The following is a 17,569-nucleotide window of genomic DNA, read 5'->3' on the forward strand; positions in this document are numbered from 1 at the left end:
ACAGCAGAGCTGCACAACAAACCTTGAAGTGAAAGGGAAAATACCACAACACCCTCTACTGTAACAGCACTGCTGTGTTGTAAGGGGTTTTTTGATGGTTCGGGCTTGTGGGGTTTTTTGTGGTTGGGGATGGTTTGTTTTTTTGGTTCTGTTTTTCTTACTGGGTTGATTTGTTTGTGGGGTTTGGAAGCTTTTTTTAAAGTATTTTGAGGTATTTGGATTACAATACAATCCTATGGACAGCTACACCTGAAAGAATAGAGTTACTGTGTTGCAGGTTTTTTGTTGCCCTTTTTTTTTTTAGCCAGGACTCCCAGCAAAAGAAAATAATACACAGCACGTTTTCACCTAGCAGAGAGTGGATCTTTCTTTTCCCCTGTCAGAAAACATTTCACTGAGTTCATACACCTTTCTGCATACTTGCTAATGAGACTGCTCCTGCTTCCTCATACAAACTGAAGCTGGTCAGACTACACCCACATTAATAAACCCAGCAGCACAGTAAAAGAGGGATGTTTAGAGCCAAACAAGCAGTGCTAAAGGAAAGAAAAATCTTCTGTGCTCATTTCAGGGAGGTTACTTGAGCCAGAAAACATCTTCCAGTTAAATTTAATTTAAAATAAAAACCAAACAAAACTACAAGAGCCCTCCAGGACACAAACCAAAGCACAGTAAGCAAAACTGAAAAGTGCAATTCCCAGGTGGCATTACCACAGGCAGCCTCGGAGTAACTTCCCACTTCAGTTTTAGTCTCAGAGAAGTTGCCCCACATTGCCACAGATATATTTTTAAGCCCTCTTCTCCTTCCCCAAGAGCAAGGAAAGTGTAACAACCTCTCACTCCAGCACAGTACCTGCTCCTGGGCAGCAGAACACACAAGCTGAATTTGGCTCTGGAGTTCTCCAGCTTGTATTCTCCAGTTGGAGGTTGCTGCATCCCACCTCACTGCTAGTGAATGCTGCAGGGAATGTGCATGAGAAAGGCTGTCCCAAAACACCTGTCAACTGTTAGCACCTCTAGAAAGGCTTCCTTCAAAGGAACCAGTCTTCTTGGTTTGAAGCAGAGAGAACTGGGAAAACTTGGCTTATTAAACATGAAACCATACAAAACATGCGACTTCTGACCCGAGTTAAGGCTGTGAATTCTGGGCTCCTGAAAAAAGTATGAACAAAGCAACGATGCAATCATATTTCATCTGAGTAAATACATTGTTTATTTCTTTAAATAAATTAACTAATATGTTTTCACAAAGTAATGTCAGTGGACAGGAGGCACTTCAGGTTGTCCCCCCACAGCCAAGGTTCTCTCTACAGAAACTGAGCAGGGAACCACGCAGATGCGTCTCAGCAAAATGAGGCACCTCTGGTTAACATCTTGAGTGTAACAATGCTCTCTACTTCTCAAAATCACGTCTCCAGCCTTCTCGGGCTAGGCAAAGCCAGCACCACCACCGACTTGGCAGACTGCGAGAACCTGCAGCAGCACAGGCTGCTCCAGGCCTGAGCACCATTAATAATTAACTGTACAGTGACATTTCCACATGACTGAGTGGGGGGGTGTGTGGCACAGTAACTGGTTAATAAGGCCACTGCAGGGGAGCTCCGGAGAAATGGTCACACTGCTCCCTTGATTTATCTGCACAATCCACAGCTCCTTCCCCCTGCCCCAGCAGGGCAGTCACCCTGCTGCTCCTGGTAGTGAATTCCCAGCAGGCAAAGCCCAGCCAGAGGCAGCCACCTAATAACAGAGTTAAACTGTAATCCAAGAAAACTTGTTTTCCAACTGCTTTCAGGCCTCCGTGGGCAAAAACCACCTCCAGAACTCTCACATCCTCCTCGCAGTGCAGCTGGGCATCGAGGCAGGCTTTCTAAACACTCAGTAACTTCCAGCAAATGCACAACTTGAGCAGTGGCACTTATGAAATGGTTTGTTTACATTATGCATCACTTTGGAAACGCTGTAAGGATACCAACTGTCATTTTTTCCAGGTAAAACAATTGTTCTTTTCGTATTAGGTGCCACCCAACTTCAAGTTATTCAGCAAATACAAAGCTGCATTAGCTGCCCTCTCTTTCCACACAGATGGAAGTTCATTACCAGTAGTAGCAGCACCTCCACGTTATTGTTTATTTTGGATACGTAGCTGAACAAGCTGTTCTGATGCAAGTACTTTCATACCCCCACGACCTGCTCACCCTGAGGAATTCCCTCACTCCAGCTGGACAATTAATAACAAAGCACCAGCAATTGAGGTTTCATGCAATTTCTATGGGAAAACATATTCACAGAGAGTGCAAAGTGTCCAGAAAGACAAGCCCAGGGAGTCCCACCCTCTGGCCACATCAAAACCAGCTCTGAGCAGACTTGTGACCCACAGAAGGGAGAGAGCAGAGCAAAGGAGAAAGCACCAAATTGTTCCAGGTAACTTGTGCCCTATAAATGGTTTCCTCACACAAGGACAGAGGCAATTCTGGATACAAACTGCCCAGGCACACACAGAGAGCCAGGAGATGCAGGAGCAGCTGATGATACCTCACCAAAGAAAGCAACACCCAGTTCTGGGGCAGCAACCAGAGCAGCAGTTTAATGACAAAAAGAATCATTACCATTCCCGACTAAAACCCGTGTTTCAGAGCTCAGGGATTTTGGCCCATGGCTCACCAGGAGCATTCAGCTGAGCCAACACAGCCTTTGCCCAACATGAAACCTCAGTCCTGCACAGGTCCAGGCTGAAAGGCCAAAGGTTGGCTCCAAGTTTGAGAGAGTTTTAGTGGGAAGCAAAGGATGCAGTGACCAATTCTGCCTTGTAGAACGTAGTTACTAACCACCAAAAAAAAATAAAAGTTACAGGCTGGTTTAGGTCTGTGCAACAGTGGAGATATTTTTAATCAGACACCACGGATGTTGCTCTGATAGCAGAAATTGAAAATATCAGTTGGTTTAAGTGCGATACAAACCAGTCTCAAATGCACCATTGTGTCGATCCTTGGAAACAGAACTGACGCCATACACTGAGCACAAACATATTTTACATAAAATAACAGAGTGGACTGCTATGACTCAACACTGCCACAGCACCAGCAGCAGTACTCAAGAACACAATTGCTTTATTCAGATTTTCCACGAATATCAAAAGCTCAGTCTTGTGATACCAATATGACTGCAATCATAGCTAAAAAGATAAATGAAACAGTACTCAAAGCATTTCTTTTTCTTCTGGGCAAGCTGGAAAGCGAGCACAAGCAGTGCAGCATTGGCCAGCAGCCCCCAGTGAGAACATGCCCTCCAAATGAGAATGTGCCACCATCAACATAAACAGCACAGTTCCACCAGCCAGGGCTTCACCAGCCTAATCTCTTCTTTTAGAAGACTAATTCTTTTTGAACCTGGAAACAGTATGCACTCTCAAATAAAAGTCTCTAACAGTGAGAGCCCACACCTCCTGCAGGAGAGAAGGGCTGAAGGATCCATTCAAACCACTGCTACTGTCTGCCACCCTTCAAGGCAGCAGGAGGGACTGAGGCAGGGCGCTTTTTTCCATTGCCCTAAGTATTTCCAAAAGATTTTGCCACTGTCTCTAAAGCACAAATAAAATTTGATAGAGAGGATTAGCCCAAACTGCCTGTTGGTATATCACGTGTTCAAATGCCCCTGCATTAAAAAAAAAAAAAAAAAAAAATCCTTCTTAGTCCTTTCTTATTTTGAGTCATTTTACATTTGTGCAATTACTTAATTTTGCATTTTTTAGAATGCTGGGCTTTTGTTAGAACTAGAAATGGATCAACCCATCCAAGGAATTTATTTTTGAAATTTCATTTTAGAATAGCTCTAGACAATACCAAAAGCAGCTCCTGTAAGAATACACATCTAGATGTTTGTTGCCACCTCACAGAATGTAAGGCAGCACATGTGCATGCATATGAAGGGTCCTACTTCCATAGAGTCCATCTAGTCCTCTCAGCTACTCATTGAGGAGGAAATTCACCCAAAATTATCTTCCTCCCTCTCACTAAAAAAGATTTTCACCTGGACAAAAACAAACCAACAAGCAACAAAAAGCAAAGCAAACAAAAACCAAACAAATAAAAAAAAAACCCCCAACAACAACACAAAATTCCCGTTCTCCCTACAGGACCTGCACGTTAAGTCTGCCAGCAGCACACACACAAAAAACCTGTTGAGCTCATTGAGTTTGACCTGCAATGCAAAAATTTGCAAATCAGGCTCTCCTGTACCAAGGAGGTGAATAAAACTTTCCTACACATTGAGAACTACCTGGTAGTAAGTAATATTTGAGTTAAAACTTTGCCCAACTACATGGAAAATCAGTCCCTCTTCCAAGAAGAATGTAATTATCAAGTGGTTAATGAGTTGTCAAGACAGCACACCTATTCAACTTCCTCTGCAACAAAAACATCAGAGTAAATAGGAACGTTAGCCTTTATTTGTTTTAAAACTGACTTAACTGTAAAATAATTAAGGCATCTAATCCCACACAATTATCTTGATTGATCTTTTTCTGCTGCAGTTTTCAGGTCAGTTGCCCCAGCTACATCTAGCAACAACTTTCAAACATATACAGACTAAGGTAAACACACACACACACAGTGTAAACACATGTTTGGAAGGCATTTTTACACATAAACAGAAAAAAAAAACCTCTGTGAAGTCCCAGTATTTTTCCCATCATAAAAATCCATTATTTAAAAGTGGTTTGAATATTCTGCTACTACATAACAGGTGCTTTTCTTTCCTTGTAAGCAACACCATCATGAAAATAGCACTGGTTGCTTGCTGAAAACAGCTGTATAATTGGGCATGGCATTTACTGTAGAACAGTAAAGAAAAAATAGAGGGAAAAGGTGCTTACCACTTCTTTCAGCTTTCTAAGGATGTAGAGAAGCAGTATTTCCTACAGGTAAATATCAGTGCATTAGAAATCCATTCTCTCACAGAATCAGCCTTCTGTCTCCTATTGAATCAATAACTGTAATAACCCATATTATAATGTTTCCCAAAGCCACCAAGGCAAGAAATGTCTCCCCCTCCCCTATGCAAAGAAACTTTCTGATTTAACTACACAGAAAGCATGTGAAAAGAAAGATTATATGCAGCATACAGTCCACTACCTGGGGGCTATAATAATACTGATTAATGTGCATACATTTTGTTTCCATTGTATTCCCTTCCATGTTTAATAATCTTTCCATTGTAGCATAAATAAACTTTTAACAGCCAATCTTGTTTTAATCTTCAGAAGAATGTTTAGACACCTCTGTGACAGAGTTTTAAAAACACATCTAGTCTCAAACAGCGTTTGTCACAAAGAGCTCCCAAAGCATTTCTTGGGAAAACTTCCCACCATGTCCTCTTGCTGGGCGAAGAGCTGACACAGTGCAAAGGAAGAAGCCAGCCCACAGCATCATTACAAAAGCCATAAAGAAAAGCTATTAAAATTACTCTTTAGTATCTCAAGAAAGCTATCCACTCCTATTAGGCTGAATACAAACTAATTCTGTGAATCACAAAATAAGTTGGTATTAAAAGGAAAGAGGAGACAAAGAGCTTTTTTCTCCTCTTAGGAACAAATCTGGTTCCTTCTGAAGGGCTTCACAAGATCTCAAACACCAAAATTCCTGCACTTAACAGATTCAAATGCTGAAGAACAAAGATTATCTCTTCTACCCACATACAATCCCTAGAAATCTTCTCAACTGGAACGCACAGACTGTAGACAAGCAACCAAGCCCAATAGTTAAAAACAAAAAACAAAAACAAAAAGAAAAAGGAAGAATTGAAAGGAAAAGGGTAGGAAGTAGATGACCAAAGTTTCTAGGAAAAACTCAAGGAAGATGTTGACAACATAACGATGCACATCAACAGCTTCAGTTAAAAAGGCAGAAAGGCATCTTACAAGAAACAACTAAAAATCTTCATGGAAATTGTTTAAGTTCCATCAATTGTGCCAACACAGAAAAAACCTGCACCATAGGAAAGAGGAGAAAAAATTAATATATTTTATTCAAACTAGTGGAATTTGGTAAAAGTTAACATAGCACTTTTTTCTAAATGCACGCAAAGGACCAAAACAAAGCAGTAGACATGTTGAGACCGTGGAAACACAAGAAATTAAATGTTTAGTCTATCTACATATGAAAAAGTAAACTACTTTTGTAAAAGTAAATTAATAAAGCCTTAGAAAAAACTGGGTATATAAATATTTTTTATGGATACCTGATACTAGTGCTTACCCTTGTCTTCCAAAGGGAGCTTAGATCACCAGTAAGAAAAACTTCTTTTCCTCCCTTACAAACTTTCTAATGATTCCTGGTATTGAAGTCATTTTCTGTCTGGATTTTTGCCTTTATAGGTGAGCTTCCCCATGCAGCCCCTGAGCACACTAGGTCCCATCCAGTGCAGGCAGGCGCTTGTTTCAGCCCATTCCAGCAGGAACAGGGAGAGGTTCAGGTGTCAGCTGACACGCAGAGACCAGGCCTGCAGGGATCTGGTCACGCTAATAAAAGCAGCAACCATCTCTGCAATGAGGACACCCCAGCCCCACACAAAGCACAGCTGCACCACTTATTGCCATCCCAGCTGAAGCTGCTCTCCTGGCACTTTTTCCTGCCCAGGGACCAGTTTTGCCATCTCACTTCACCACTGCAAGAGGAGGTCAGCACAAAGGCGAGGAGATCCACTTCCATCTCACAGCTGAAGTAAAACTAAAGAAAACTCCTAAAATAACCCAAAGCAGGTTTTCTCAGGTACTGGTGGCTGCTTGCCCCAAGGCAAGCTAATAGCCAAGCTCTGTGATAAAAATCTTGCCTCACCCAGCAAATTAAGCTCCTTGGAAGTTCTGTGTCCTGGTGACACAAAGAGCAGCTGCAGGACAGCAGAGCGAGGTGACCCAGAGCAGCTCAGCCTCCAGAACAGAGGAGAGCACAAGACACTCAGAGCAGTGGATTACGAAATCCAACAGGCCTGGAGAAGTGGCCATGGGCATCTCCAATCATCTCCAAAAGCTCCTCTTTTCAGGGTGTTTATGGGACTCAGCACAGGTATCAGGACCTGGGTTTTCTTGCCCAGTTTTCCAGCACATTCTAAATGGGTGGTTACCACAGCACCACATGTATCCAGCAAGTGATGCTCATACAAATAAAAACAAATTTCCATTTGGCAATAACTGACTTTTTACATTAGAAACGTTATTTGTACTTCATTTGTAATGTGCTTTAAAAAGCACTAAAAAGTTTTCTGGAACTGTTACATTATTTCAGCAAGAATGGAAAGCATGAGTTTAAGATTACTGATTTTAAAGATAGCTTTTTTGATGGGAGTGCCCCTCCTAACATGCAAAAGGAGTTCTCTGTATGTAAGAATCCAATTACTTTTTTAATACTGGGAGTTATTGTAGCTTTGATCATCCTAAAATATAGGAAAATATTTCTTAACGTCTATTTTGTCTTTGGATGTTTGACTGCATCTTCTTTTATTGCTCTGGTTTGGAACTTAGCATTCTCCTGTTATACCCAAATACTGTAGAGCATAAGAGAGCTGGATAAAAGGTGGGAAAAAAGGATTATATTCCTTACTTAGAAAAAGGAATAATTTCCTAACCTTTTTCTAAAAGCATAACATACTATACCAAAAGTTTACATAATGCTGGAACTAATAAATATGTAAAGTTAATATTGGGAGAAGAATTTTGAAATTACACTGACTCCAAGTCTCAGCATAAGGGAAAAAACCAGAACTAAATTACTTGAGTCTACTTGTTTAAAAAACAGTTCAATTATTTGGCCCTTCTTCCTTTTCCAAGCCCAACTGCTACACCAGAGATTAACTCCCTTTTGTCAGAAAGTTACCCACTATTAAAAATGGAGTATTAAAATGCTACAAGGAAAAAAAGTGATATGCCATGAAAAAAAATTTACAAAGATTATCCCCAAACTGCATCTAAAACCAAGACTCACACCAACTCCTGCCATCTTTTTCAACATTCACTATATTGAAATAAAACAACTGAAGAACTGGGGGGGGAGAACCTAGCCTGAAGGAAATACTACGTTATCAAAGTCACCAACTAAAATCCATTTTCACAATTACATGCTGTTCCCCTGCTCACCTGTCACTCAAAGCACAGTGACTCTGAAGAAAAACAAAGGTACAATTTCTCTAAAATTCTGTCAAAGAGGTACAGACTCTAAATTAAAACAGTCTCTAAAGGGGGGCGGGGGAAGCCAAGACCAGGTAACAGGATTTTCCAGGCTTTATCCTTCATTATAGGTTATTCCAGGTTAAACAGAGGGTGCTCACTGCCTGTAGAAGTCAGAAAAGGTAACCCATCACTAACCCATATCACAGCATCAGTTATTTTAGGCTGCTTTAAATAGAGTTACGTGGTCACTTCAGGTGCACTGCACACACAGCAGCGGTCTGGAACATGCTCAGTGCTCATCCTCGCTCCTCTCCCCATGTTTGGTGTTGTGTTCAGCCAGCCACAGTTCTGAAATACAGCTTCAGACACCTAAAGTCCCATCCTATACCTACCCAAAATAAGGAGCTTTTCTTTCAAGATCTGCTAAAGGTAATTCATTATTTTCTACTCCACCTCTGATTGTCAGTGAAGGGATCTCAAGAAATAGAATATTTCAGTGACTTAGGAACTTTGAAAACACAAAATGGTACAAACAAGCTTTTCTGAAGTCTGAAAGGTGGATACTATTTCACAAAATTCAACAGCAAACCCATGACAGAGGAATGGTGGTAGCACCACCGTGACAATTCCACATTTCTTCTTCCCTCAACCAAGGATCGCCAGGTGATTATCAGGCCTGCTCTACCCAACTTGTGCTTCTGTCAGTCAGAGCAGCTTAATTCAGCTGTAATGCTTCTACAGAGCAGATGAAATCATTTTATATATTCCGAAAAGCCAAGGCTGATCTAATAAAAAAAATGTAAGAAGGCCTCTCTGTCCTATGCCTTACTCTCCAAAGTTCTGGGCAGAAGGCAACACTGCCTGCAGGAACTGTTCTGTAAGTGCACAGCACTCGTGTGCCACGACACCCCACGCTGCAACAGCGAAATTTAGCTGCACTAAAAGCAGTTTCTCCTTCTGTATTTAACATTCCTCCAAAATACATGTTCAGCCTCAAATGACAGTGCTGCTCCTGTTACCAACGCTGCTTTTCTCCCCCCTCACATACAAGAAAGCCAACTACAAAATTCCCGTTTCAAAACGCACCACTTTGTCAAAAGGGCCTTTGTTGCCACGATCAGCACACTGGCAAAAGGGAAAAATACAAGAAAGAGATCCTATAGGGGTAAGAAGAAAACTACTCTAACAACAGGAAGTGTGCAATGCCTTCAAAGAGGGGTCTCTACACCTCAACACTTGAGCTTGGAAAAACACAGCCTGACATTCCTACACTTCAGGATTGGGGCTTTCACAAGAATTTAGTACAGTTAATTCTGTTCCACCCAGGGGCTGGTGAGCTAACCAGCCCTCTGCCTCTGAAAGTGCTGCTCAGCCTCCCATCCCCTTTAGCAGATGCCATCAATCCCACAGATGCTTTTGGAAAAATCACCTCCAAAACAGCGTTTGTTTTGAAGCAACCGCTGCAAACTGGAGGACACAAGGAGAAAAGCAGCACGTGCAAATTCCAGTATTTCTATCAGTTAGTTCTGAAACATGAGTTGCAAGCTCGGTCTTCCTCCGCACACCCTGTCTTTGTCTCTGCTATCTGGTTATGCAGGAGCCGGTCTCATTTCCCCGATTCCATAGGTAGTTGTTCGAAAGAGAGGAGGGAGGAAACATGCAAACAAAAAAAAAAAAAACCTGAAACAAAGAAAAATCCCAAGTGCCGCAGAGACCCCAGGGCAGGGGCAGCTCCCCGAGCAATTTTTCAATGAAACTTTATTCCAGCTCATGGAATCCATCCAACTACAAACCGCCCCCAAGCCCGGAGAGCCACGCACCACCGCCGCACTCGGAACTGGGAACACCCAGCCGAATTTATCGATTAAAAAAAAAAAAATGAATTCACAAGCACCAGCGGTGCCACACCCTGAGCGAGCAAGTACCAGAGAAGCCCCCAGGAAGAAGTGGAGGGAGTGAAAAGTCCAAGGGCTCTCAACATGCGCTACCATAAAAGGTCCGCGGCAGCGCAGATAAAGCCGGCCCCGCCGCTCCGCCGGGATCAGTTTTCCCCGGTAAGTCCGCGTTAACACTTGGCTCTATTTATTTGCCCATCTCACCACGCCGCTTCGTAATACAGTATTGACCTATTTTCCAGGTGCTTAATTAATCTCTCAGCTGGCTGCCACGCTTGTTAGAGAGGCACTGCGTGTATTTTAAACTTAGTTTATGGAAAGCTCTAGCAAATTAGGGCTGTTACGGAACTATTATGTCAGAAAGTAGGAGCTCGCAGTCCATCCCAGCTTTCCTACTCAATACATCAATCAGAGCCTTAAACTTTTTGCAAACGATGGCATGGGAGGTAATGCGGGGTAGAAAATAAATAACCACAGAAACATGCATTGTTATCAACAACTGCAGCTCTACCTAATGTAATCGTCTCTCATAGTAACAGACTTTCCCACAATTTAAAGACACTAAAATAACTGAAATAAACAAGGCAATACGCAAGTAGGAAGACGCGAAATACACAAGCAGGAAGATGCAAAAAACATAAGGGCGCCACTTAATTTCTGACAAGTATAGCCCTGGAGTCCCAAAAAGTAAGTTAACAAAGAAGGAAACGATCGCAGTTTCTGACATTTTAAGTCAGATGCAACAGTTAGTAACACAAGTATAGCCTCAAAAGAAAGCTCTTCATTATATACGTGTAAGCACATAGCACCGACGACTGAGGGCTTGAGCTAAATAAAAATAATTTTTACAAACTCATCACTATTTCCTACAGCGTTAAACACACGTAAACGCACCTGCCAGCTTTACAACTGATACCACGACGAATCCAGAACAAACCCCGCACAATCCCTGCCGCAACCATTACGGCAAAGCCTCCGGCAAACAAACCCCTCTGTTTTTACAGAGCTCGTTCTTGGGAACTGACCAAATTTTAAAGCGTCCACTTCCTTTCCAGTTGCTGGGAGTGATACCGGCCCTGGGCACCATTTGCCGCCCCAGCTTCCCCCCCAGCGCGGGTTTCTCCTCGGGGGTCAGGGGCGAGGGTCGCGTCCCGCCGGGACTGCCAGGAGCGCCCGCGGCGGCGGCCGAGCAGGACCCGGAGCGGGAGGAGCCGCGGCCGCGCCCGGCGCCGCCCCGGGACCCCCCGCCGCCCGGGCGGCCCCGGCGCTCCATACAAGGCGCAGGAGGAGGCGGCGCGCCCGGAGGGGAGCGGGGCAGCGCCAGCGCCGCCGCCGGGAACCGGCGAGGGGCGGTCACACCTCCCCCGCCGGGCGGCGGCGGCCTCGCCCGGCACCCGGGGCGGCTCGGGGTGGGCGCCTGGCCGCGCCGGGGAACGGGAAACTTCGGGGACGCGGCGGGGCAGGCACCGTCGAGGGCAGCGGGAAGGGGAAGCGGCGCTGCCCGCTCCCCGCCGCCGCGCTCGGCCAGGCCGGCGGCGCTGCCCCGGGCAGGGGGGTCGGGTCCGCGGAGCCCCCCGCGGGCAGGGCGAGAACGCCGCCGGCGGAGGCAGAGACAGCGCCGCTCTCCGCCCGCCGGGGCCGGCCCCGCTCGCCGCCGGCCGCTCACCTTCACGGGTCGGGCCGCGCTGGCGTCCGCGCTGGAGCTGCCGCCGCCGCCCTGGGCATGTCCGGGAGCGCTCCGGGAAGCGCCGCTCCGGCCGGGCTCAGCCGCTCAGCCCCGCCGCTGCTGCCGCCGCCGTCTCGGCCGCTGCCATCTTGTCCTGGCGGCTGCGAGGGAAGAGCCCCAGCTCAGCCCGCTCGACAGACCGGGCCTCCGCCTCATCTTCCCGGGGAGGGACCCAACCCGCCCCCGGCCGCCGCCTCCTCCGCCTCCGCCTCCTCCCGCCTCCGCCCTGCCCGCGGCGGCCTAGCGGCGCCCGCCGCCGCCCATCGCCCCGAGCGGCGGGCCGCGGCCCCGCCGAGCGCTGCGGAGGGGGCGCCGGCCGAGCCCCGCTCCGGCGCTCCCCGGCCCCCGCCCAGCCCGCGGGGCGCAGCCTGCGGAGCGCTCCCGCCGCCCGCCCGCTCCGCCCGGTCCGGCGGCAGCGCCCCCGCCCGGCCCCGCCGCGCAACGCAGCCGCCGCCGCCCCGCGCCCGCCGGCGGCGCTCGGAGCGCGCCCCGCTCCGCGCCCGGCCCCGCTCCGCGCCCGGCCCCGCTCCGCTCCCGGCCCCGCTCCGCGCCCGGCCCCGCTCCGCTCCCCGCTCCGCGCCCGGCCCCGCGCTCCCCGCTCCGCTCCCGGCCCCGCTCCGCGCCCCGCTCCGCGCCCGGCCCCGCGCTCCCCGCTCCGCTCCCGGCCCCGCGCTCCCTTCTCCTGCCCTCCCGCACCGACCGGCCGAGGCAGCTGTACGGCCATCACCGCCCCTGGCAGCAGCTCAGCGGCGGAGCCTTCTCAGCGCCAGCTGACGGTCCCCCCGGGCAGTCCTGGGAGGACCACTTGAGATGCTCCTACCGCGAAAGCTCCTCTCTGCCCGCCCCGGTCTGTTACTGCCTGGAGGAAGGCAACCTCGTGCTTTATCAGGGGTCTCCGAGGAGCACCTGTAAAACCCCTAATAACCCTCCGGTGCTGGCCGTCCCAATCACCACACCCCAAGCGCTGAGCTCTCCCTCCCACCTCGTTAGCTGCCAAATCCCCTAACACTCATTCCCAGATACATAACGTGCGTAACGATGAGCAAAGCGGTGCCAGGACAAAGGCCTGACTCTCAGGAGCCGGAGCTTAGAAGATGACAAGGTGAGAATGAACAGGTGAACTCCCAATTCATTTAAATGAGTGTTGTGGCCTTGTAAGACAAAGAGACTTCCCCAGCCAGCCCTGAAAACAACTGTGAAGCACCAACCTTCCAGATCTGGTCTGACATCCTTCCCTGGCGAGCAGTCCTCGCCACGCTAGCCCGAGCCCATCAGACACACCAGCAGCTCTAGAGGTAACAGGACAGAGCAAATGTATTGACCGGTTTCCATCCTGCGTTACAGTTCAGCATTTTGCCTTGCTCAACTCTTCACAAAACAACAGGATACACCCCCAGTAATATGTCCCCAATATTACACATCACTTAAATATTAGTGGTTTGTAGGACTGGTCAGCTTCTGCAAACAGCATTCTTGACCCGAAATAGTGTTCAGCTGATGTGGGGTGAAAAAGGAATTACTGTTTGCCTATGAAGTATTTAGCCCCAAGATAAATCCTTGGCTACAGCTACAACTGGACATCACATGCTTCTCCACCTCTTGCCAAAAATAACAAAGAATTTCTTTATTTACTTGCACAACTACACGTACTCTGCTATTTTTTCTCACTACTTGTTCCAGTATTTTCAACACGTGTTTGCTTGATTTTAACCTTTATTTAGGACCAATCCTTGTAATAAAGATTGTTAGGATGTGAAGTCAGAATTTGAGTTAATTAATTGGAGAAGCCAGACTTATTGTACGGAAGTGCTGAAACCTAACATTGGATTTACTACCACAGCACCACCAATTTTCAGTCTTGTAAGTAATGAGCCATATAATTTAGGGCTGGGGAAGAAATAGGTGGGTGTCAATGGTAGTAAATTATAGCACTCAAGAGCTGCTCATAACATCTATTGCTTACTAATCTTAGAAATATTAATCAAGCTCCTAAAAAATAACATCCTACAGAGTTATTTCTACACTTTTTGTTAACATATAAATAGACAGTAAATGTTGATAAACATTCTTGTTGATTACTTAACCATACGAAGTCTAAAATGGCTTTTAAAAAAGCACATTAAATATATGCTGATTCAATCCATACTTGATCTGCAAACTTAAATTTGTGTATATCACCCCAAATTTTGATCCACTGATGAGTCTCAACATAATTTTTCCAGCTGCTTTTCAGGATCTATTTCTAGCAAATTTCTCATGTTTTACCATGTACCTTCCTACAGTTTGATAACCAAAACAATCCAAATACAGTTGTAAATTTGAATGATGCCAATCCTCTGCTAACAGGCAAAATGATGAGTCCAGTGCTCCACGGGTACATATGCACAACATTCACCAACTTTCAGAAACAGATTTTAATTTAGATTTAGAAAAGAAGGGGTGACTTTGGGCTCATTGACCTCTCTTATCATACTGTTCTCTCACTGGAGTTTTGGGCTGGTCACGCTGGCTGAATGGCAGCACCTCCTGAAACATCCCGGCACTGTCAGTTCTGTCCTCATGTTCCAGTTTTTGCTAATTAGATCAAGCTAGACTTCCACTCACCTTGCAACAGGAGTATCACCAGCGTGTAATCAAACTCTCAAATCTCTTTGAAACTCCTTCAGTTGCTTTTGTGGAGCACAGCACCCCTCTGCAGACCCATTCTTTCTCCTTATTTCCTTACAAGCTCCCTCAAGAAGCTCCCTTCTTTGGGAGCTGTTTCAGTTAAAGGTTTCCTCAGCGTTGGGACTGAGGGCTGGCCAGAGCCAGTGTGAGCTGGAGTGATGAACCTCCTCTGTCAGTGACTCCTAGGGATTACTTTGGCCACAAAATAGTTTTGAAGTGCCCACAAAGCACAGTAAAACAACATTAGATGTATCAGCGAGCTTTAAACACTCTGATGACCCTTTTTTATCAGAGGTTAAATGTGACTGTGTCAGAAGCCCTCACATGACGTTTTTTGTCACCTGGAAAACAGCCAACACTTCCCTGTCCTAATTTTCTCTTGGAGGGTACATTTGTGCTGGTAGGCAAGGGAGGGGTCAATGTGGAAACTCCTGTTACACCTCTAAGTGCTGCGGACTCCTGATACCGTTTGGAGGGGAGGGTTTTGTTTCAAAGTGCTTAAGTAACTCGGTGGAAGGAGGCCCCGTGTCATTTAGATTCATTTATGAAGCTCAGCACTGAAACACCCCCCCCCCTCCCCGTGGGCTCCTGTTCCTCCTTGTCTCCAAGCCTTTGCAGAGGATAAGCACTGGTTAGGTGTGAGTGCTCTGAGTGGAAAATAAAACCCAGAAGTTAGAAGAAGATACTTCCAACAGATGTAATCTATTATGCAGAAAAAAAGAAATGATCTGAGGACAAACACAGGCTAGAAGCTTTTGGCAGAACACCTACCAATGACATTTTGTGCTATTTTTGTTACCAAAATCCCAAGTGTAGATGCAGACTGAAAATGCTTTGGCTAGAACAATTTGTTTTACTCCTCAAACTGCTACAAGCTATATCATCAAAACACTTTTTACAGCCAGTGTGAGTTGTTCATATCAACTTATGAGTTGCTTGTATCAGCTAGACTCTTAATTTTTGAACAAGCCTGAGTCCTGAATGAGGCTCTGCCATCAGAGGTAAGGACAGGAGAAGGCAAGACCACGGGGCTGTAATTCCATCCAGAAGGCTCAGGATTACACCAATAGCATAGATGCAATTGCACGGAACAGCAAGGCACAGCCCCGGTGCAAAGGGACAGAACTGGCCTCTCCCAACTCTGCTGAGCACTTGAATTTTCCCAGTGATGCCTCTCCGCTGCTGGCACTGAACATCCCATTCAGCAGATCCAGCTCACCCAGCAGGAAAGGCTCTCCTTGGAGCAGGAAAACACTCAGTGACTGTCAGAGCTGACACTAAGAGGAAGGCAGAGTTTTTTCTTGGCACCTGGATGGGAGAGCTGAGTTTCCTGGGTAGAAATTATGAAATCCCAACAACCCAGAAGCTGCCTGGCAACATGTTGTTGTGACCCCTGCAGGTGTCCAGGCCTTCACAGGTGGAACAAGCAAAGATTCCACTTCAATTTTCCTTTTTTTAAAACTTGCAGGCCACAGTATTTAGTCTTTCCCATAGTATTCAATAATTTGTTAAGCAGGGAATTAATTCATGGATTCAATTTATAGGATTTGAAATTACAGTATTTACTGGTTTTCACATTGGCTGAAATATTTTATGCTTACAGTATTTATGCTTCCCAATCAGACATAAGACTGGACAAAATTAAGTATTGTTTTTTCCTCACAATTTCTTATCTAAAGCATTTTAACTGATGTTACTGTCACCTAAGTATGACTTGTATTATGAGAAACAAGCATTTGATATTCTGCATTTGGATCAAAATTTTTCAAGATCCAAATTCCTGTGGAAACATGTAAGAGGGTCAGAGTTAAACTGGTAAAAAGTGCTCTTTTAAAATATAAAGATTTAAATGTACACTTCCCACTGATTACTATCATATTCAGGTAAGCATAGTTCAAAGTTCCCCATCTCCCCTCCCCATAGATATGTCTGCTAGATACATCAAAAATCCAACCTTCTGTTGCTGGGTGTAAATGGAAAATTACTTCCAAATTTAAAGCAAACATACACTTTGCTCCTTTTGCAACAACTGGAAGGTCAGTTGAGAAGCGCTGTGTTTCCTCAATTAAAAACACACAAATTTCTCTATGCATTTTCCACTGAGACATTTGCAAAAATAAGTACAAATTTCACCTTTTATTTCCACTTCATTTTTTGCAGATTTTATGCAGGACTAAAAAAAAAAAAATAAAAACGGACAGGGTGGAGTGGAGGTTGGTGAAAGTATTTGTTTATTGTTTGCTGTTTAACTTACAAATTCAACAGCCTGGCTCCTCTGGAAACAGTTAAAAGCTGCAAAATGCTTTCCATGGGCTCATGGTGCTTTCTGGGGCTTTGTGCCTGCTTGTGCCAATGTTCATTTCAGAAAGACACCACAGGTCCCTGTGCATCCCCCAAGGGATGCATGAGGAGCCATCCACTGGGGCTCTTCCAAAGAAGAAAATCAGATTAAAACATTCTTCAGATTGCCTGTCTTTCTACTTGTTCCTTCCTCAGCCTTTAAAATCCAGCTCCAAGAAGCCTCCTGCACCATCCTGACATTGCTATTTCAAATTCTGCCAGGTAATGGTGGAATTTTCTCTTAGGAAAAAAATTTGCCTAGTAGTTAAAGGTGACTAAAATGGTAATTATTAGAAAATGTGAGAAGGAATCTAAAATCTTTTTGGCTATCACGTGGATAAAAGCTGGCTGACTTGAGATGAAATGCACTCCTCATCCAAACTAAAACACTAATCCCCTAATTTTTCACATCACAGAAAGGCAGAATAACTACACTGTAGAATCATTAACATTGGAAAAGACTTCCAAGATCATCGAATCCAACCTTTAATAGAAGAGTGACGTTTATGTACAGGGCAAAAGGAAAAAAACATAAGTAGAAAAATACAATTAATTTATCTTGAAATTACATAAATACCTACTTGTTCAATTTAGGTTTTGCAGAACTTTTCTCTCCCTCTTTCTTTTTTTTTTTTTTTCAGTTGTTTCTTTTCAACCTTCATGTCCTTTTCAGTGCCATAGTTGTTGAATCAGCTAACTGGGACAACTATAATTTAAAAATATGGCACCCTGCTAATTGTCACAGATGATTTTGCTCAGGGACACTGTGAGATATTTATTTCT

At 45.3% G+C, this 17,569-nt stretch overlaps 1 protein-coding gene across 6 annotated transcripts in view; it reads right to left on the reverse strand.

Moving 5' to 3' along the window:
* Positions 1-14,540, reverse strand: part of HIPK3 (homeodomain interacting protein kinase 3) — a 70,636-nt gene extending 56,096 nt beyond the window's left edge. The window contains exon 1 of one of the 6 annotated variants that reach the window (XM_068194730.1): positions 14,384-14,540. The gene's annotated coding sequence lies outside the window, so the exon portion shown is untranslated. Of the gene's footprint in view, positions 1-10,947; positions 11,268-11,719; positions 12,151-12,987; positions 13,156-14,383 lie in introns of those variants that run through there. The other 5 variants (XM_068194731.1, XM_068194726.1, XM_068194732.1 and 2 more) reach the window with 5 other exon arrangements.
* Between the last annotated feature and the right edge of the window lie 3,029 nt (positions 14,541-17,569).

This window comes from Anomalospiza imberbis, chromosome 6 (genome assembly GCF_031753505.1).
Source record: "Anomalospiza imberbis isolate Cuckoo-Finch-1a 21T00152 chromosome 6, ASM3175350v1, whole genome shotgun sequence".
NCBI lineage: Eukaryota > Metazoa > Chordata > Aves > Passeriformes > Viduidae > Anomalospiza > Anomalospiza imberbis.